The sequence below is a fragment of the Syngnathus floridae genome, chromosome 2 (genome assembly GCF_059516105.1).
Source record: "Syngnathus floridae isolate MCC-2025c chromosome 2, RoL_Sflo_1.0, whole genome shotgun sequence".
NCBI lineage: Eukaryota > Metazoa > Chordata > Actinopteri > Syngnathiformes > Syngnathidae > Syngnathus > Syngnathus floridae.
The window spans coordinates 10307043-10330322 of record NC_142414.1 but is presented as its reverse complement, the minus strand read 5'-3'; the positions used below and the strand labels follow the sequence as shown (position 1 = coordinate 10330322).

The following is a 23280-nucleotide window of genomic DNA, read 5'->3' as shown; positions in this document are numbered from 1 at the left end:
CCCGCTTTGTGAGTTGAAGAACGAGCAAAGATGAAGGCTAATTAAAAAACCATGAAATTCAAATATTTACCCACACACGCCTCAGTTACAATTCATTGATCTGAAAGTAAGCCGTCAAAACACGTTCAAAGCCGGCAGACTATTTTCAGGCAAAGACAGACTTAATAGTGACAACATAAAAAGACTTGAAATTTTTTTATAGTCAGGCTCAGACTCACAACACATCGGGGAGTGCGCCTTTATGGGCGGCTCAGTGGCATATTGCTTAGCACAGCAAAGAACTTTTGTGTTGCGCTTTGGGTTTCAATATCCCACTTGTGTTGACTTTCTACTAGGTGCTCTGGCTTTCTCGCACAAAAGATCCAAAAGATGTGCAGTTAATAAAAAAATGTCAACACTCCCCTATTCAAATGCTAGTTATTGGATACATGATATAAAAATGAGAACTAGAGAAGTAGCCTTTAATCATTTTCCATTATTAATGTGACTTTCAACATAAGACCTACTTTGCTTCATTTCAAGCATGGTGTTCTTTTGGTGATGAGCAGTGTGTCATGTTTCAAAGATACCTTTTGAAATTATCAACAAAAAGTTCAACCTTGGTTTCACCAGACAGCAACAAGTTTTTTTTGTGTTTGGTAGACTTCACCTGTGCTTTGTAAAATGCAGGCAGGCTGTTTTACTTTAAGATAAGATCTTGCCACTCTACTTTAAGGAATACAGGAGATTGTTGTCACATGTACAAAACAGCCAGTACTTACCAGAAATTTCTGCAGCTTCTTTCATGTCAGCCACTTGGCAGCCTCATTTTTTTGTCCTTCCGTTAATTTCAGAGGGATGTCCAATTCTTGGCAATGTCACTGCTTTCCCATACTATAATCATTTGATGATCACTGTCTACACTGTAGATTATTTTTACCCTTCCTACGGCTGATACTTTAAAACAATGAGATGCCATGGGAGCTCTTTGCGGACGACAGTTTGTGCTATTCGATGTGACACGAAATGTTAGGAAAAGCTTACTAGAAAAGCTGAACTTTATTTGCCTTTAATCAGAAGTGTGTGTAGTGGCATTTGTGGACTGACTCCCATTTAACTTGAGTTTGAATGTAGATGTTTATTGAACCACAAGATTTCAAGAGTGTATTCACTTATTCAACCACATTATCTCAATTTTTTTTTCCACTTATCCCTCAAAAGCCTCATTCTTTATCAACTGAGTTTTATAAGTTATAGGTGGTGATGGGAAAATGAAGCATCAAAGATGCTTCATGAACCCGTTATTGTATTTATCTCCTCCTCTAAATGGTTGGTTTAAAGCAGAGGTGTTCAAGCGTTTTTGGCACCAACAAGACTGAACATCGTCTTTGACATTTGCGCTCCTCTCTTATAATTATGCTATCAACGAATCTTCTGCTTATCTGTAACCTTTATCTAATTGACCCAAAATGCTCGTCTGTCAGTGGGCTTTGCTGAGAATAGTGAAGCCGGCTTTATGGGCTTGAATATTACTGACTGAAACAAATGTGGTGATGATGCTTCAGGGTTTTTACTATGCATGGCCACTTTTGAAATAATGGCGCTTATATGAAATGACAAATATTGTCATAATAGATTAGCTTCAAACTATCGAATTGACTTCCTCATACATGCAAACAACTTTGTGCTTTTACAATGATTCGGATGGGCATTTCACATACATAACAGCTGTTTATCGTATTAGCTTTTGGTTTGATCCAAGGTGCAACCCTTCTTGTGAAGGGGAATTCTTATGACTGCAAAATAAAAAATAATACTTAAAAGTTAGGCAGCATGGTAAAATAAAAAAAAAAGCCTACAATATATTTATGGGAATTCGGAGTGCGGCATGGTGGGCAGACTGGTTAGCATGTCCGCCTCACAGTGCAGAAGTGGTGAGTTCGATTCCGATTCTGACCTTCCTCGTACCTCCTCCCACATTCCAAAGACATGCATGTAGGTGTGAGTGTGAGTGCAAATTGTTGTCCGTCTCTGCTGGGATAGGCTCCAGCATACCCGTGACCCTTGTGAGGAAAAGCAGTTCAGAAAATGGATGGATGGATAGATAGAAATCCATACTGTACTTGATTTCACCACTAATGGGCCATTCACCCTCCCAACTGCATCATGACTCACACAACACAGGACCAAATCGTGCATTTGCCTGCATGTGATTGCTCATGGAAAAAATGTCCTTGAAAGAATGTGAAAGCCACATTCGGCAACATATTCTGTAACCGCATTAACTGTTGCTTCAGTCCCGTCGAAGTGTTACTGCACGGTGATGCCATTAATTTTTTTCCTTTAGTTATTTCAAATCAGAAGGCCATTCTATTCCCCACGTGCACCAGATAAAAACCAAAGAAGAACATTCATTTCCTACTTCAAGCAGGAAGAAAATGTGACAGTGGCTGTTGCAGATAACAACACATACATCACACGCCATCGCCACTTAGCGCTAAACACACACATCGATGTGTGCTGGTTAACCTTTGGACGGGCATCTGTACATGTGCGTTTGTGGCCTGTCCCTTAGTGACGGATGAATCTGGGGAATGATGGAGTGTGCCTGTCTGAGCTACCCTTCCCGGCACGCCCGCACACACACACACACACACACACACACACACACACACACACACACACACACACACACACACACACACACACACACACACACACACACACACACACACACACACAGCTTTGCATTAGCACTTTAGCACTACTTGACCAAAGAATGGTGGCTCTTAACTTAAATTGCACCAAACACAGTCTGGGTCAGTGCCTACATTACCCTCTTCCATAACATTTACTGTAAACAGCGATGTATAACCATTAAGGATTGTGTCTGTGGATGTGTGTGTTGCTTAGCGAGAGAGAGAGAGCTTCAATGACAAATATATCCTCTACGATTATAACAAAGAACAAGACATGAGGAAGAACAAAATACATTGAATATAATTAATCATGGGAACAGGACATATGGGCTGGTTTTGGCTTTACCTTTGTGCCCCAAACCCATTCATACACACCCTTTTTCATGTTTCCTCCCCCTATTTCCTCTCAGACTAATGTGCATAAACAACACAAGACAAATCACCACAGTGCCTGAAAGAAAATGGAAGCTGCAGCTTTGCACTAATGTTGCCTGGCAACCAGAACCAAAATGACTTACTAGTAATCTCTGAGTATTTTTCATGAAAATGGTGTGTCCAGTGTAAACATGTGCTTTCATAGTTTGTACATAATTTTTGTGAGAACGTGTTCTGTCTATTGTACTAGCAGATGCGGGCATTCCGTCAAACTGATATAATGGTCAGTCAGATTGATGGGATGGTCCGTAAATCCAGCACTGACGGACAGTGTTGGGGAAATTACTTCCAAAATGTAATTAGTTACAGTTTCCAAAAAAGTAATTGAATTAGTATTTGAGTTACTCCCTCATAAATGTAACTAGTTACTAGGAAAAGTAAATACTGCATTACATTTTCAAAAATGTTCAATTATGTAAAAGAATTCAGATGTTTGAGCAGGTTCATAGAGTAGAGAACATCATAGATCAGTACTTCATTTAACTTAATATTCCTTGAACACCAATGTAAAATAAGCATCGAATAGATAATCAATTGTCACACAACTTCTAGGCAATTGTTCAAAACAGCCGGATGCGCACACTGCACACTTTTCTATCTTTCACAACAAATCTCCTCTAATGAGAGGAGAAAAAACTTACAGCATTGAGTGCCTGCCAATTCGCTATATGGTAATGTAAGCAAACTACATCCATAAAATAATGTGTATTCATTTGAGAAATTGTTCATTGTGACATTTTAAAGTGGGCAAACTAAAGTATGCAATGTATGGATGTAAGAAAATTGTGAAGAGGGCACATACATTTTCACGGCATTGTGCATTTTGAAACATAAATACAAATACAGCCCCTATCACAGTTTTGCTTTTAAAAAACCTGAATCTAAGAACAATTAATTAGCAGTATGCAAATAAGAAACTGCAGAATACAATTGTGATATTGGTGGGTGAGATATTGATGCATTGGGGACTCCATGGAAAGCATTCAAGGGTTGGGGTCAGGGGTCATCAAACAAATGGATTCTTGACACGCATGGAGTGTATGTGGGTTTGTGCAGAGATTGTCAACTCAATTTGTAGTATGAGGAAGGTAGCCAGTTTCACTCCTATGGCACTGCACAGTACTGTGATTTACCAGTAGGTGTCAACATTCACCTGCCCTCATTGAAGTTGTTAAGCCCCTCCCCCTCCCCTGGGCACTCACTGCCCTAACCCCCAAAACAAAGACATAGCCTGCAGTCTCCTTATCTGTCTGACCTCAGCAAGTCACTCGTTACCTTCCTTGAATTCTTCAACTAGGTCAAACCCGATGTACACGCCGGTTTGAGTTAGTTTTGGTTTTTGCTGTGTTTGACAACGGGCTGGGTCAGGAACACACAGGCACAGACACCAACCCCATGTTACTTTTTGTTCAAAAACAGTCCAAAATCTTAGTGGGCTCTCAATCAAGCCAAGTGTGTGTCACTGTTGTTGATCTACTCATTAAATTGCATTTGTATTCGTACACAGTGTATTGCACTAAACGTGGTCATGCTGTCAAACGTCTGTGCTTTTTAGTTATGAGTTTCTGAGATTTTTTTTTAATAACACTGAGCCTGTTATTGCTTTGCAATTTGATTCTCTGTTTTGCTGATGGAAGGGTAGCATGAGAAAGAGAGCAAGCGAGTGACAGAATACAGTCTTTTTATGCTCCTATCTCATATAGATATATCCCCACGATATAACATCACCTACATCGAAGGAATGGGGAAATGAGAGCATGTCAAAATGGAGTCTCTCGGCACAGTGTAATCTAACATGTCGAGACAGGGTGGGACATTTGGAGCAATCAAATGCGGGTGAAGAAAAGCTAGAGGATGAGTGGGAAGCAAGGGGGGAGACCAGAGAAGGCTGACATTTGTTTTCAGATTTACAGACCTTGCTTGCTCAACCTCAGAGTGGAGCGACAGAGGAGCAGAGGGAGCTAATTAACACAGAGCACACCAGTCAGACAGCGTGAGTGATTCTGATCCTGCAGCACTGTCACGCTTGCAACAGCGCCGACAACCCAACCCGAAACTCCCTCTGTTGATCCAAACGCGCTTCCTCGCAGATCATTTAAGGTCGTGGCTCGCCTGAATGCACATTTTTCACATAACCCTTAAAATACATCACACACTCACCCAGTAAACGACGGAGGTGCAGCTTCATTATCTCAGCTGTGTGAGTAGATATGATTTTTAATAAAGAAAGGGAATTATGCGGCCGCTCAGCATGCATCTGGTCATTTCTTTCTCTGCTTAAATTAGCACATGACAGTACAGTGAGATCTTTAAGGCTGAGTTTCACCAGGCAGTAAAATCTGGTTCAATCCAAGTCCATTCTGTCTTCCTAATCAAAAGGCGTGAAAGGATATCAAAACTACTTGGTATGGTTACCCATTGGTTTACTTTTAGGTATGATACTTGAATAAGGTGATCTTAACGCATGCAATCTCACGCACATATTTTCTCAATATCTGTAACACTTTTAAAAAGGTCACCATCACAGCATAACAGCGGGGAATTTTCAGAGTGGGGAATTCTATTCCTGTTGTATAAAATCCATTATAACTGCAGAAAAGGTGCTTAAAGGTAACCACAGAGAGGGCAGGGGTTCTGCAGAATTTCTCTGGCAAAAATGTCACAGCAAATGGCAGCTGTTAAATACGCCATTTGCTTGACCCTTTTCCCCTGAAGAAACTGCAAGCAACATGTTTAGCACATTGCATTTGGTGGTTCTGCAGCATTTTACCTCATCATTTCTTCAATCAGGTCATGCACACTTGCCATATCTCTGTGCACTACAAAAATTGTAAACTGAAAATGTCATTCGGGTCTCAACTCATTTGCATGAAATTCCCCTCTCCTGCTCATATCTGGGAAGTACTTTGTGTCCTTTCATCATTCTGTCTAAAAATACAGCAAAAAGGTCTAAACCCTCACTCCTAAAAGGGATTAAAATCCTCCTTTGGCATAAGGTTGAACTGGCCCCTCAAAAGGAAAAGCAGCAGTACTGGATTTGTATTTTAGCCATGATGACAGATAAGGTGAGGTCCACCCAGCAGCTGGCCAGTGGGCATTTTTGCACTCCGTCATCTTTTGGGCATTGCCATCACCTTGGATGACACCTGGGCCAGAAAGGAGTAATGTAGTTTTCTGTGTATGTGACTGTGGAGCATCCTCTCCTCAGGAACTGGCCTGCAGTGAGCCCATCTGTTTACGAGGCCAGGTGCACATGTGGGCATTTGTTCACTCCTCTCATTTGGATTGTTATTAATGTTAATTCGCATGGTGATGTCAAGCTTGTAATCTCTCTCCCACTCGTGCATGCTGAATACCTCAGCGGTGCTACATCCCCTCATGCCAGAAAGCATTTTATAAGAAGTAGGTGTGAAAATGTTTGAAGTGGAGGCTTCAATTTTTGACCTCCCCTAAAAACAGACATCCCTGGCTGAGTTTAGTTAAGACGAAGCTGCTCTATAGCTATAACTATAGCTGTAACAAAAACGTGTATTCTTTTCAAGATGAAGTGTATGACCCTGTCATCATCGTTTCCATCCGTCTATCCATCCATCCGTCTATCCATCCGTCCATCCATCCATCCATCCATCCATCCATCCATCCATCCATCCATCCATCCATCCATCCATCCATCCATCCATCCATCCATCCATCCATCCATCCATCCATCCATCCATCCATCCATCCATCTATCCATCCATCCATCCATCCATCCATCCATCCATCCATCCATCCATCCATCCATCCATCCATCCATCCATCCATCCATCCATCCATCCATCCATCCATCTTCTTAACCGCTTGTCTTCATGAGGGTATGCCAGCCATCTTCGGGCAGTAGGCGGGGGACACCCTGAACTGCCAGCCAATCGCAGGGCACATAGACGATCATACGCAACCACACTCACCTATGACACGGCAATTTGGTGTGGTCAATCGGCCTACCGTGCAGGGATGTGGAAGGAAACCCATGTACGCGGAGAAAACCCAGGCACGGGGAGGAGACTCCACACAGGGAGGCCAGAGCTGGAATTGAAATGAACACCTCTGCTCTGTGAGGCAGACGTGCTAACCAGTCCCCCACAATGCCTTACCCCGAGTTCCCATAAATATATTGTAGCCTTTTATTTTCCTCTGATCCACCATTCCCTTTTCTAGATTGCTCATCCTATTCAGGTTTGAAGCCTATTTCAGGTGACTTTTGGTGAGAGTCAGGCTATGTCCTGAACTGATTGCGATCACAGGGCATGCAGAGATAGACAATAATTCACACCCCCAAACACACTATTACTGAGTGCAAAGTGAACCACAGTTCCAGTTCAAAACCATTTGTAGTCAAAGTGTGCTTGCAAGTGTGATTCAAAATAGAAATCTGCCATGTGTCAATCCTGTGATTGCTGACAAGTGATCATTCAGTACACCACCTCGTTTGACCTTTTGCAAATGCAAATATAACCACTTCGCTTTTCTTTATTGTATCTTGGCTCCCTCCTCAAAATCAACCAAGCCAAGGCCAAAAGGAATGGAACTGACAACAACAGCCAAAAGGCTGAAAAGAAATATAATGCTTGGATAGCATGACCATTCAGATCTCCTTAGCGTTTCCTCATTCATGTGCATGTGCCATACATCTACTGCAGAAATACACACTCAGTCCAAGATCAGCACGCACTCACACTCTTTAGCCCATTACTGTTCCCATGGCTGCCGGCCTCACCCAGGTTGGCTGTCAGGAGAGCGACGGCAGGCTGAACCTGTCTAATCTGCTCACTATCATAGTCTGGCAGGACACCTATTCTTTACTTCCTCCCTAGTGCCTTAGTGTGACCGTCACAGAAGCCAGCACAGTAGAGCAAAGAGAATGCGGGTCCCTGGAATTCTGGCATCAGAGTGGAATTCAATTAACTCTGGAAGAATTCTGAACTCCAGATTGGATGCAGACATAAACCCGTGGGCAGAATAATCTAATGTATATTTATTGAGACAGAAACCCCTCACCCTGCCATGCCCCCAAACTAAGAACTGAGCCATGTCTGTGGAATTAGAGCAAGGGGAACATATACTTTTAGATGTTGTCATTCATATGCACTAGCCCCCTCCACATCGCCTCAGATTAGCCTTGGCAGCTGCCACAGCAATCTTTCACATGTCTTATATGTTGGGACATTCAATGAGCAGGATCAGTGAACGTACATGGTGCCAGTAGTGCGTGTCAAAGGTTCAGACGCTTTCAAAAGCAGAAAGAGAAATTGTACTTATTGGCCGGCAGATGGAGAACAAAAATAGAATCACCGACACACAGGTACTAATGTATCCAGCACAGCTTGGTGAGCGGGAAGTCTGCAACTCCAGATGGTCGGTTCAACTTTGGTACCAGAGTGGTTTGAGCCTCTGAGAATTGCTTGGGGGTCTGCTACGACTGCAGGTTTGATGGGTTATTTTTCTGTGACCAAATTGTCATTTTCTTCTGCTTTCATCCACATAAATCCATCATTTTATTGCTGAGTGCCTCCACATTCCCTGCACTTTCCCAAACTGGAAGGAACTTACTTTGACAACCCTAACAATGTGTGCTGAGCATCATTAGAACAGTTGCCATGGAACACAATAGCACTCCAGCTATTATATCTGTGGGAGCCATGTGGGCATGCTGAAGCAAAAACCGCATGTGGAGTAGACAAAACCAGATGGAAAACACTGTATAGTCATTTAAGGGGGCAGAACATGTGACATTTTTGCTGTGCTGGTGCAATTGCCCCAGATCCATTCTTGGTTTATTTGTATCTGCTCATTAACCACATTATCATCTGAATTGTCTTTGGGGCTTCCCTCGCAGAGTCCACGTCAACTGCACTGCTGGCTGGCTAGTTTGGGAGCCATCACCCTGTCAGAGTTGTTCTTTGCTACTGGCGGCATGCAGGCGAACAGCATCCAGATCGCACATTATCAAGTGTACTTGCAGCTTTTGAAACTGCCAAATCTCTGAATCATTACATTTGAGTCACAGCTGAGTAAATGTGTGACTATGAAAGCATCTACGTAATTTTATTCACACAATTACATTGAACTATCTTCAATTCAGGTTTGCTCCGAATAGCCTATATAGCAGCTAAAATGTTTTCTGTAACATACATACTTGTCTTAGTTATGTTTGTACACTGCAGCCTGGCCTTCAGCACATTTCAATGTGGAGTGACTTCAATTATGTCCTTGGTGTCAAAGGTAGAGTACACGTACAAAAATGTTTCAGGCTCTTTCAATTAGACTTTCTTTTTTTCTTTTTGAAATACGTATATTTATTTCAGCAAAAGATAACATCTCTCTGAGCTGCCATCAGTGAAGTCGTCTATTGACATGGCCTACATTCCAAGCTGTCTTATGCCAGCAGTCTATTTAAAGTTAGCAGCAATGACTCATTACCCAGAGGAGACTGAACTTGCTGTGCTATTGTCCTCTCTCATCCTAATAGTACAATCTTATGTTATGTAGCTGCGCTTGTGTTATCTTTTTTTATTAGCCCATCTCCCAGCGTGACTGGATCCTGGTCCAACAACTATGCCCACATTAAAGGTTTTTTTGTACTTCTGGGTTTATTTCAGGTGAAAGACAATGAGCTTGTTATATTTTTGCACAAATAGAAGAACACAAGCTTAAATATTTATGATTCTTTTAAATGAAAGTTGGCATCCAAAAGAGCAGTGCAATTTTTGATCGTGTGAAGAGTGGTGTTGCATGCATTGGCCTGTGATTCACTGTGCCTTGTTGTCTCACGAAAAGACAGCGCGAGATAAACTGTGAAATATTTACAGACAACTCCGCAAGACCGCTCTGCTTAACACCCCAGGGTTTTGTCGGCTTTCGAGGTTCTACATGTTGTTGGGGTTTAGTGCATGTTGGACAGCGACAGAGGAGTCAGGGGAAAGGTGGCGATGGATTGTACGTGTACTGTAAGTCCTCACGTGTGTACCTCTCATCCTTTGTTAGCACCATTTGCGCATTGTTCCACGTACGCATGTATGTGGCAAAGCAGGAATGTGTGTGTGTACGTGTACACATCTATACATGTGTGAGACTTGTTCCCAGCCATCCGAGCGGACAGGTGTCAGGTCGTATCAACGCACTGCTCTGGTGACCAGGTGAAAACCTGGAGGAGAAAAGGTGAATCAGCCGGGCAGCAAAACTGCTCGGTTCATTCGACCATTACCTCAAACACACATGATTGACACGTGCATGTGCATGCGCGCACACTTGATTGCATAACTACTAAGTCATACACACACACACGCACGCACACACTCACAATTCCCTCCTGCCTTCTTTTTTTATGATTATTATTTTTGTTCCCTCTTTTGTTCCCCTTCATTTGTTCTCTACCTTGCTTTATCTTGAGGTGCCACAGCAACAGTAGAGTGTAGGAGCACCTCGAATCACAGCAGTGTTAACTACAACTTAGTGCGACATGTGGTGAGAGGAGATCCGTGTAGTGGAAAACCTTGGTCGACTGGCCTCATCTTCCCTTGCTCATTGCTCTTCCTGTGCATGCATGTGAGCAGTGTTTGCATAGCGTGCCATTCTAATGGGTGAGAAATGTTACCAGTTCACTGGATTGTGAATGTCAGAGGTGTGGGTAAATTAACGTATGCATTGATGGATAGATAAGCACAATTACAAACAAACATGAAAAAAACCCAGGCAGCCTATTGACTATATGCCTCTTGCTAATTACATTTAGGAATTTTACACTTCGGCTTCCTCCGTCATTGTTTCGAGGCAACGGTAGGTAATTGATTTCTTCATTTCTTCATAGTTGGTCTGTTGCTGATTCTCTTGGATGCCCGACTACCCCTATTGAGTGCAATGTGAGTCTGACGCAAGAGAAGGGATATATACTCAAATTCGTACTGTCGCTCATGGGTTTCTGAATTCATACAACAAAGAAAGTTGTAACAGCAGCTAAAAAATGACTGGAGGACTCGGGAGAGAACTTATCAATGTTCTTATAGCTATGCAGGCAAGCTTCATGTTCATCTGTCCCGCCGACCAATCATCCATCGGTCTGTTCATCAGTGCGTCCGTCCATCCGTCCATCCATCCATCCATCCATCCATCCATCCATCCATCCATCCATCCATCCATCCATCCATCCATCCATCCATCCATCCATCCATCCATCCATCCATCCATCCATCCATCCATCCATCCATCCATCCAATCTGGGTTGGAATCTTGGGTCAGATATTTCTGTGGGAATCTTAAAAATTCTCCACGTGATTGATTGTGTGTGATTTTTCAAGTGCTCTGGCTTGCCCTGCCATTACTAAAACCTGCTTATTGAAAACCAAATAAGGACATTATTTTCATTTGTCAGGGTTTTTCTCTTTAGCGCACACCTTCAGAGAAGAACTCTCTTGTGTCATCCCATCTGTAAATATATCCCTATACTGCTGATCTGCGATAATTATTTTCTTCATTTCTTTCAGAGGCAATGTGAAATAATGCTGCTGCTATGAGGCACTCCACCCTGGCTCTTCATTGGTGCGTCAGAGGATGTAAGTGGAAATGATTCCCCTCTTGTTTGATGTGAAGAAGGGTATTTACGGTGCAGCATAGGCACACTGGGTCACGCTGTGTAAAGAACTTGTGGTTCTGTTGACTGCTGAATTTGTTCATGAAGGGCTGGGGATCCAACCACTTTTACTGGTTGCATAGATGGTCTAAATTCAGACAACAAATACGGATTTTTGCCTCAGATGGCACGAGTGGTAATTAGAGCGCACTTGAACAAATAACCCTCACAAAACTTGCAGTCCCTTGACATTTGTGTTAAGTGGAAACCTCGCGAGCACGCAATCGACAGAAAACTCTTGTCAGCTCTCTTTTATCTTCAGCCAGCGAATGAAAAAACAATTTGACATTCTCGTCTTCAGGTTATTCTTTTGTTCTTCCATCTTCTGTCTCCTCTCCTTAGCCCCTCTGCCACATCATTTAGTACATTGTATGTTGAACCTCCTATGGACAAATGTACTGGGACACAAAACCAATTCACACGTTACAAGCTCACGGGAAGAGAAACTAGAAGACAAGAGTCAGACTATGAATGCATTCCCTTGTGCCAGACTTTGGTTTTCAGTAAACAGTCAATAGAGCAGCCAGGCGGACAAGAGAATCAGTGACAGACCATCCACAAAGAAATGGGGAAATCAATTACTTGCTCTTGCCTAAAACAATGCACAAGCAAGAAGAAGTGTAAAAATGTGAATGTAATTAATAGGAAGCATTAATCACCACCCTTTAAAGCACTCAGTCAGTGATAGGTCAACAGAAACAGATCCACAGATCGAGAGATAGTTTGACGTATTTAAACTTAGGCCAAGCCCCATTACCTTCAATGTTACATTGTTAGAAGCAAGGGTTCCGAAAGGGTTTCTTGCTAAGAGCAGAAGGTCTACCTCAAACCATTTGATTCTGAAAACCCCTTTTCTGAAATTTTTTTTTCAATCGTTGAGTGCTCCAAATTGCCCGTCGGTGTGAGTGCGAATGGTTGTTTGTCTCTGTGTGCCCTGCAATTGGCTGGCAACCAGTTCAGGGTGTCCCCTGCCTACTGCCCGATGACTGCTGGGATAGGCTCCAGCACGCCCGCGACCCCCGTAGGGAAAAGCAGTACAGAAAATGGATGGATGGATTATGTAGACCCGATGAACCAATCAGAGGACATTACATTTTACGTAGACCGGGGCGGTAAACCAGTCAGAGAACTGTATGTAATGTATGTAGAGTATGTACCTCTGTCCCAGATGGTAAATGAATACTATTGGTTTGTGCAAAGGAAACAGCATTTGGACCCTCTAAAATGATATAGAAGAAGAGACGTGCTTACAAGGCACCATTCAAGCTTTCCGAAAAGTCGGGATCATTGCCAATGAACAACATGACACCAAAGTACAACCAAACTCACTGTTTTGCTACCGTGATGTTTGTTTTTTGTTTACCGTAAGTCATGGCATGCATGCGCCCTATAATGCGATGCATGCTGTGTGGATTAAGTCCAGAATAGCCTCTGCAATTGAGTCTGCATCTTCTAACCCGAAGCACCTTATGGTGCTTTTATTTAAGAATATGAAAGTTTGTGAATTTCCTCATGACTTTTTTTTGTCTAACATTGCATTGCAAATACACACACTCGAATCATTCTCACTCATACTGGAGAGCTCATTAAACTAGCAAAATAGGCTACTCCCAATTTGTTCATACTAAATGAAGCAAATCTCACTTTCCACTTCACAACATGCAGAGTTACAGTAATAGCTGGTGGGAGGTGTATGCGTAGGAACAAAGTGTTACACATAAACTCCTGTTCAGGATTTTACTATAATATAACAGTCTATTATTATGTTGTCATACAGATTTTAAGATCATACACTTTAATAATCCACAAAATCAGAAAATACGTTTCACAAACTGAGGAAACAGAGGGTGGCACGGTGAAGCGCTGTTTAGAAGGCCAATGCCAATAACATGCATGGTAGGCCAATTGAGCTCTCCAAATTGCCTTTAGGTGTGAATGTGAATGGTTGTTTGTCTCTGTGTACCTTGCGATTGGCTGACAACCGTTCAGGGCGTCCCCCGCCTACTACCTGATGACTGCTGGGATAGGCTCAAGCGGTCTCGTGACACCCGTGGAGACAAGCAGGATGGAAAATGGAAGGATGGATCTTAAAACAGTTTACCTGCTATGAAAAACAAAATCACCCCCTCCTTTTTTTTTTGCAATATGAGGTAGTTCAAAATAACATTAATATTTTACTCTACATTCTTTGACACATATTTATACATCACAGTAGAGAAAATAATTGTTATATCTTGTTTGGAGTTCACAGAAAATGTATTTAGTTAAATAACTGAAATAAGGTTTATTTTTCATTATTGGCTTACCATTGCGAATTTCTCTCTCTCTCTCTCTCTCTCTCTCTCTCTCTCTCTCTCTCTCTCTCTCTCTCTCTCGCTCTCTCTCTCTCTCTTTTTACCTACCTACCTACCTACCTACCTACCTACCTACCTACCTACCTACCTACCTACCTACCTACCTACCTACCTACCTACCTACCTACCTAAGATAAACAATCAGCCTTCACTACAAAATAATATTTCCCACAATGGTAAATGTAATGTAAAGCAAAAAAGTTGCTTATATCCTGCATTTGGTGCAGATCAGCAGTGATTTGTAGCAAAGCGTACCAAGTCTGTTTGGAAGCACAGCGAGACCACTTCAAAAAGTGGTCCATGGTTCAGTTGTTTGTATGCTCACTAAGGTTCCTTTGTGCATAGTCACACCTGCATAAAAAGGCTTCAAGACATTTTTGTGAACATGTTTTTTTTTTGCTGTTTATTTTATTTTCTAGTTGATATTTGTACCTGAAAGCATAAATATCAGCACTACCTTCTAGTCCCATAGGCTTGAGAAACAAATTTCTTATCCTAGCATACTGAAGCAATTAAATGATTCCTCAGTGAATGCAAGAAAATAAATGCACAGCTGTCTTTGTCTCAAACTCACAATGAATTGTTTGTCAGCGCGTGTAAAACATTGGAGCCACCATGTTTGCAAAGTGATTAGCTTTGTCAGCGCATACAGTATTCGTGTCCTACTTAATTTGGAGAAATAAGCATATTTAAGCTTGCAAATAGGGTTGCAAATTTAGATGCTAATCTTATTATCCAACAATGTGTCGGGCTGTATTGATACTACCTCGACCAAACTACTGAGCATCTATGTTCATGGTAAAATTATGCAACATTTATGAACGACCATTAAATGTTAAAATGTGTGAAATGCTATGAAAAAAAAAAACTGTAGGCATTTAAACTCCCACAAGTGTTTACATGACTTTGCATATAGTTTTAGACATTTAAATGAGAGCATTAAATATTTACATTACATGTCCAGTTGTTTTAGTAGTTGCTCGTGGCTAGAGTTAACAACTGCAGAGTGTAAAGCAAAGCAAAAAGCAAAGCAATTGAGCAAAATGTTGAGCAAAAGAAAATTTTGGAGAAAAAAATGAACAGACTAATTGGCAGGTACTTTACTCCAACACCAAATATGCAAAGAAAGAGATGAGAAAGCCAGTATCAATAAAGTATGTCTGTCTTATAAATGTTTCACATGCATGTTTTTTGGACTGCGGGAGGAAGCTGGAGCATCCGGGAAGCAAACACAAAACAACTTAACTGCTGTGCTAACCACTTGTTCACCTTGCCTCACTTCATAACACAAGTTTTAAAACTTATCCGCATGACCCTGGAGAAAGTCAATAAAGTCATCATACCATCCAAATTGAGTAACCGTAAGAGTGTAATGTTGTGTAATTTCTACATATGGGGGAAAGTCAGAAACACCTTAATTGTATGTACATTAAAACTGCATTTAGGGTTAAATGGTGGCAGATGTGTTAACTCACATTCATTCATTTATAAATCTTCCATTTAACATTATTTTGGTGCAAACGTTTTTTAAATGATTTATCTCGATCCCATTTTTTAATATCACCAAGATATTTGATCTGGCGTTTATAAACTTTGTATATCCACTCTAATCAAAGTTACAAGAAAACACATTCCAATCCTTTTACTATAATAAATTAAGGCTCCTTTGATTGATTGCTTTATCGAACATACATATAAATATTAAACAGCAAATAAATGCAACCACAATTTCTTGCGTATTTATTTCTGCTTTCCCTCTTGAAACAATTAGCTTTTTAATTTTTTCATATACCAAAATGGGCCTAGGTCAGACAATTAGTAGGAAAAAAATTCTGAAATGATGTCGAGGCATTTTTTAATCACAAAACACTGGCATTTGAACATGGGCGTGTAGACTTTTATATGCACTATACATGCCATTTTAATTAAGTTTAAAATTTAATTAAAAACCATCTGGATTAGATTGTGTGCTTGTTCTGAGGGTCTACTGTACTGTCACTTCTATTATTGGTAGGCATTGTTAAAGAGAAGTCATGTCCTCATTATGCTTTGTCTGTCATTTCTTTGTGTACAAACCAGGTTGGAACCAATGGTACAACATATTGTATATACTATATGGTTGTGGTAGCTTTTATCCTCTCATGCACTCACTCTATCTTCCCTCCTTTGACATTGTATCCAGGGTTCCCAATGTGAATGTGGCCTTTTTCAAATTTTCATTTGTGGTGCAAAAGTTGCACAAAGTTGTATAATTTACAATCTCAGTTAGATAAGGTGTAAGTCCCTCCCAACGCTTAATGGATTCCAAGTCTGGGGGAAGTGTTTTTGAAGCCCCTGCAGCCTCGCAGATTTACAGAGAGCAGAAGAATAACAAGCTTGGGTGAATGCTTGGCTGAGTTGGCAGGAGCCAGAGACGGGGGAATCATCTAAGAGGAAGAGAGCCCTGGGGTATTGCGGAGAGTGAGGCAAGCGAATATGTTTCCTCTAAAAAACCAATTAGCAAATGACTCCTTGCACTCGGCTTTAGGAAGCTGAGAAAAGGAGAACGGGAAGAAATAAAGGGAATGAGAAAACGGTAACAGCACTGCAGTTTGTCTGTAGGTGGGCGTTGACAGACAGATGCTAAGAGTGTATATGCGTGATTTATCATCACCCCTCCAAAGGTTTTCTGGATGCTCTGTAGATTGTTTCCTTAGAAATTGCATGCAAATGCAAAATCCCCAATCTAAAATAAATTTTGTATTTCTGTTTTATACATCACAACATGAAGAGGCTACCATGCCGATGCACTGAGTTGCTTGCATTTAGGCCAATGTGGTTGACACCCATTCAATGTTTTGAGGCAATGCCATGCAGCAGAATATGCATCATTGCTTTTCTGACCATGAGGTCACCTGTCGATAATTAATTGGACGTGTGGTTCTTTGACTGAATTGGAATGGGTTGGCACTGCTTGTAAGTTGATTTCCTTGCTAAAGTATTTTACCAATTGAGTCAAATTGTTCTTTGTTTCTTTCTAAAATCACATGCCTGATGCCAAAAAAAATTTAAGTTGCAGCTCTGCACCCCAAGGAAGTTGGAAAATATGTTATGTAATGGTTCAGGTGAGGAATACATATATATGTATGCATGTGTTGTAACAGATGCCCTGCTGTCTCTTCATGCCTTGTGATAATTTACGCAACAGGTCCATCACCCAAGCTGTCCGATTCTTCTGTATCTGTGTGATAAGTCCCAAAGCAGAGCTGTCCATGCTTTATAGATTGCTACGCCAACTGTTGCGGCAACAAGGGAGCTAGTTAGCGAACATTCACTCCCTCCCGTTGCTGGGGAAGCTGTCACGACCGCGAGGCTGTCGTGCGGAAACAACTTTACACTCATCCACTTGTTCATTGCAGGGATACAAACACCTCTGTAGTTCACACAAATATAATGTAACTTCAGAACCAAGTACCATCCATCCGTCAGTCCGTCCGTCCATCCATCCATGTTCCGAATGATCACATCCATATCCATGTTAAATGAAATGAAGAATGAAAGAATATCCCATCCCAAAACGCTAACGGAACATTCTTAATATTAATACTTTACCAGAAAAAGCTAACATTGAATCATAGTTGCAGTAGCTGTTTAGCATTGTTTGATTTAAATTCCTTGATTAGTACCACATCGGAAAATTCCTGTATACAGCCTCTACGAGGCTACTGCTCGTTCAGTGCCAGAAGTAAACATAAATTATAATGCTAAACAAACCCAACATATTGTGCACTTTCAACCTGTGTAACACAGGTGTTTGATTTCCTAAAGTAGCATGCACACTGATCACAGAGCCTGCCTGTCTGACTGCCCAGTTATGCTCACTGTGGATGAAGCTCTCTTGAGTGAGACAGTTAAAAAGCTCAGTAGAGAAGTGGTTGAAAAAATGTAGTTCAAAGCTGCTTGGGGATAGTAGCTATCAAAGACAAAGTGGTCATTTCACATTTTCATGTGTGTTAAACACACACCTCGTGGCTGATTGAGTTTTAAACAATGTGATTCTTAGTTCCGGCTGCTTTAAAGGTTTCCTACATTGAAACTACCCTTGCAAATTACATGAATATTAATTAATTCAATGCAGAAGATTGGATGGGTTTTTTTTACAAAAGGACATCTTTTGGGCGGAGCATCAAACTGCTGTATATTCTAGGGCCATCGCTTCACTTAGCAGCTGTGCCTCTTCATATCCCATTGATCTTGGATTGCCTTTTGAAAGGACAAAGAACAATAATGATTTATCCTGACATTCAATAGTTTGTTTGGATAGTGGGTCATTGGAGACAAATGAAGACAGGAGGGTAAAGCAGACAGAGAGGTAAAGAGATAAGACTCTGAGCCAAGGAATGGCACTTATCTGCTGTCTTTGGTCTTCAGCTGTGTGAGTCATTTTGAAGCAGTGCAAAGGAGACCCACGTGGATTTGTTAGGGGAGCAAGATAACAACAAATAGCCCACGCCCCCCCCCCCATACAGATGTGCATGCATTTGCTCATTTCTGTACATGAGTCGAGCTGCTGCCATGCCATAAAAGTGTGGAGGATTATTTCTAATTGAGTGAGCTTTGATCTCATGTTGGAAAGTATGATTAGCATTCTCTGATACTGCCTAAACCAAGATACAATATGTGGAAGAAATCTAAAGAAAGTTAATGTGTTCATTTTAATCCCAACACCCTTTGAAATTTAAACACAAGTACTTCAGAGCAAGCTCCAGGGAGAATCATTTGAGTCAATGGTCTGTGCATAAATATATGCACTGATTACAAGAGCCTAAATAATTCCCAGTATTCAGTTTACGAATAATTCACAAACTCTTTGAGGTGTCACTTCAATTATTACATGATGGCTCTTTAAATTTTTTTTATTTTTTTTTTAAATTAACTCGTATGATCAATATATGTGATTGCGATGGCATTCTAAGGCCGCAAGATCTCATAATACGAGATCTCATCCCATCCTTAGTTTCTCCTCAAGTACCATCTATTTCATTTCACAACACCTCAAAGTGAAATTTATGTCAAAGTGTTTGAGAATAAGTGATTATTAGAAAATATGCTATATATATATCGTTATAACTTTATATTTATCTATTATATGTTTAACTAATGTGTTTAGCCAGTTCTTAGCAGGCGTGAACCCCAAACTGTCTCAAAATAACCTCAAATTCCTCATCTTTAATCACATTTCACAATTATTGATATGAATGCTCATAGCCACCAATAAAAGTTGAGAATAATTAATTGCCTATGTGGCAGAGTTACAACTATCACCACCAATTTTCACTTTATACTGATTGAAGTCGAACAAGATTGAGATCAAATAACAGTGTTAAACATGCATACGAAAAGACGATTGTGATTTGTCATTTCCTCGTCGACCACTGCGTGTAGTGCATACTGTAGCTGGAGTGACTTGTAAAAATTTAATGGATAAAATGTTGATGTGAGGCCACAAGGAGCAATAATAAAACAACCAAACTTTGGCTGATAATGCCTGAGGAGATAAATTTGAATGGGTTTTTGGTTGGGGCTGAGTCACCATTTTTTTGTATGATTTCATCTCTTGAGAGAATAAACTTCCTTAGCTTTTAAATGCTTAAAATCCCAGACAATGTCCTTACCTGTTATTGGAAATTACTTCTCAGTGGTCTTTAGACATTTCCTGGAAATCTGGGGCCATTACCTTTTTCCAAAAGTACCGACTGCTATAAACCTTGAAACCTTGACGTGCTTTCCTGAACACTGTTGATTTCCTTTTTCATTTTTGGACATTAGACAACCACCCACCCACCCGATCCATTTGTGAACGACGGACAAATTGATAAGTTTAGAGCCTTCAAACAGATGAACAGAGGTGTGAATAACCTGGTGGGCAGGCTTAAAATAAAATAAAAAAATTAAACAAAAATAAAATAATTTGTCATCTGCCTTTGAGTCCAAAAGGAAAGTCTGATTAAATATATAGTATATAGATTTTTTTACCATTTTTTTATCTCCTGTGTGACTCAAGTGTGATCTTTAATGATTTTGATCTCCAATTTGAAGTTCGGTAGCCTATGCTGGAACCATCCTCTCATTCCTTAAAATAACTAAGAGGCGCTGGCAGGACAAGAGTGATTAAGGCCCCACTTGAACGCTTAGCCCATTTGAACTCTTGCCCCCGCTATTCTTTTTCACTGAAGTATCATCTGAGTGCAGCCAACATTTCCCTTATCTCCTTTACACCTGCTCACACTTTTGCTTCCTCCACTATCACCGTCTCTCTTGTTAAATTTCCTTTGCAGTCTCAGATTATATGTCTCGACCAATTCTTTACCCAGCAAGCAGACAGCGCAGTTTGGCGTTGGACAGTTTTCTAACTATCATTGAGGAAAAATTGCTTTATTATTGATATTCCCTACAATAATTATTCTACAGACTAATGTAAATTGACTTTAGTGAAGTTTCCCAGGCAGCTGAAATGAGCTCACCAGTGCAATATTGGTTCTGTCTTCTAATAAGATGGCGATTGACATCCAAACTTTTTTGAAGATGAGCAAGGCCGAGATTTAGCTGAGGAGGATGCACAATTGCTGGGATGGCCAAACAAACAAAATTGACAATGAGGCGTTCAAGTCAGAAGGATCGGTGTTGTCACTGAATTGTCTGATGGTGTGGATCCAAGTCAGTCTTGGCTCAATTTAGGAGGTTAAAGGTGGAGGCAGAATTTTTAGTTCTGATCAGACAAGGCGGAGAAAGGTCGTCTCACCAGAATCAGACATTTGGAGGCAAAACTATGGTCGGAAAAAAAGGGCAATCCAATGAGAAAAAAGCTGAAAGGAAGCAGTGGATTCAAATGGCTTTGCATCTTGTGAGGGGGTGTTGCTGCAGCTTCTGACTGATTGTTGGTTACTTTCACATGCTCAGATTTGTTGCTAGGAATCATGAGTCTAGTTTGTTCTGTGACATTTAGCTCATGCATTTGAATTTATAAAAATGCAGCATCTGTAATTGGTTGTTGACCAGTTCAGAATAAAGGCCTTGATAGACCAGTATGGTTGGTTACTTTCACATGTTTACATTTTTTTATACGAATCAAGAGTCTAGGAATAGTTTGGTGTGTGACAATTAGCTCATGCATTTGAATTTGTAAAGATGCAGCATCTGTAATTGGCCGTTGACCAGTTCAGAATAAAGGCCCTGATAGACCTTTCCGAGGTCAGGAAACCTTCTAGGTGCCGAATTATGCCATCTGAATAATTTCACCGTCGTAGCATCAGCATTTGGGGAGGTGTTTTCGGTAGTTTCAACACATTGAATGAGCGTCGTAACATCGTGACATTTGATCACTGTGATTGGCTGTTAGCTAGCAAATGGGCGCATGGGGCAAGAACAGTATATGCAGCCAATTGCATTTGTAGAATGTGAGTTAAATGGTAAAATTCACCAATTTTTAACCAACTCGAGCTGTACACACAGCCAATTGGGTTCACTAACTTGATATTTAACATGTTTTCGTTCAAGATGGTGTAGACAGCATATAAAATAGAAAAGCCGTATTCTTACTCCAATCTGAGCGACAAGGCCTCAAATTATGTGAGTATTGATTGAAAAAAAAAAATCTCAATTAGCCATGTAGGTTTACTGGAAAGGAAATAGACTTTGGTATGCAATGTTATTTTTGTGTGTCCATATTGTTCTGTTTTGCTGCTGTAAGATTTTGAAAGTGACCCAAAGACTCTGTAAGACCACGCAACATCTGAACAGCCATCAAGTGATGAATGCATGTCCATGATGAAATGTTTGGTGAACTAGTCAGTTGTCAAAGTGTCAAAATGAAGGGAACACTCATGCACAGAGAAATGCTACACTATCCAGACCAGGCGATGGGGTCTTGTCAAATATATAATGACTACCTTCTGGGTGAACAGCTATGGAACTGAGTGCCAGAATTCAGTGTTTGCATGTGTGGGTATTGAAAATTAAGTCCCCACTTCCAAGAAAATTGTTCACATCTTTATGACCATAGCACATTTCTTTTGACCACAAATGTTATTACTATGACTTTTGATTATACCCGAATGTATTTAGAATTGAGATTGGTTCTGTTAACAGTCACTTGTGTCAACTTTGAACTTGACAAATGAAATGTATTTGTACCGTTAATCCAGAAAGAAGGAAACCATATTTTTTCTCGCCAGTACTATACAAAATAAGTCAATTTCACTTTTGATGTATAAAATGCAGTGCTGAGTGGTGTTTAGATGGGACAAAATACACTTTGGAGAACGAGTGTATCTGGAAGTGCAACAGACACAGTGCTCGTTCGTGAGCTACACACACATCTACAATGCAGGAATTATTGAAGTATGTCCTCCTACATTGCACGCATGATAACAGAGTGCTGCTTTGGTCTGTGTCGTAGCATCTTAAATTATGAGGGCAGACTGTGCTCATAATGATGAACATAATGGTGAAGGTTTGAGATGCGGCCCGGATCCTCCCTCAGACAGTTAAACTCATCTCCCAACTCTTGCTTGTTAAAAATACTCGGCATGGCATTTTTTTTGTAAATCTGCATGACATGTTCCATTTGTAACTGTTCTCAAAACCTGTGTAAGTATGCTTTTTATAAAAAAAAAAAAAAGTGCAATAACATGTCAGGGTGCCTGCCCCTTGTTTGCAGTTTCTGGTTGACCTTTTGCACATTTTTGCTCTGCATTATGGCATACTGTTAACCAATTATGAAAATTATGAAAATATGCTGCAGCAAGAATAACACATGATGTCTTAGCCGTGGTAAAGGCGTGCTGCATGATTTTGAGATCATTTTGGGCTTATACAAAGAGCCAAGGTTGTCCCCAATTCCCCCCATCATAAGAATTTATTAATAATCTTCAACATGACAAATTCTTGTTCAAAATCCAAATTGAAAATGTCATGTACAGTAATGATATAAAGTATAAGCATATGCTATGAATTTTTCATAACTCTAAAAAAATCCCGGGCCTGCTCTGGCCTCTGTTGTAAAAATTGCATGCACAAAATATTGATGAAAGCCTCCATTCTATGATGCAAATAAATCATCAAGTGTCTGAAACTGATAAGAATCTATATGTCATGTCTGAAAATGCTT

General features: G+C 40.6%; 1 long non-coding RNA gene across 4 annotated transcripts in view; it reads left to right on the top strand.

Moving 5' to 3' along the window:
* Positions 1-23280, top strand: part of LOC148401639 (uncharacterized) — an 83483-nt gene that overhangs the window by 24125 nt on the left and 36078 nt on the right. For all 4 annotated transcript variants that reach the window (XR_015854748.1, XR_015854745.1, XR_015854746.1 and 1 more), the window contains exon 3: positions 11633-11701. This is a non-coding gene — a long non-coding RNA (uncharacterized LOC148401639). The remainder of the gene's footprint in view (positions 1-11632; positions 11702-23280) is intronic.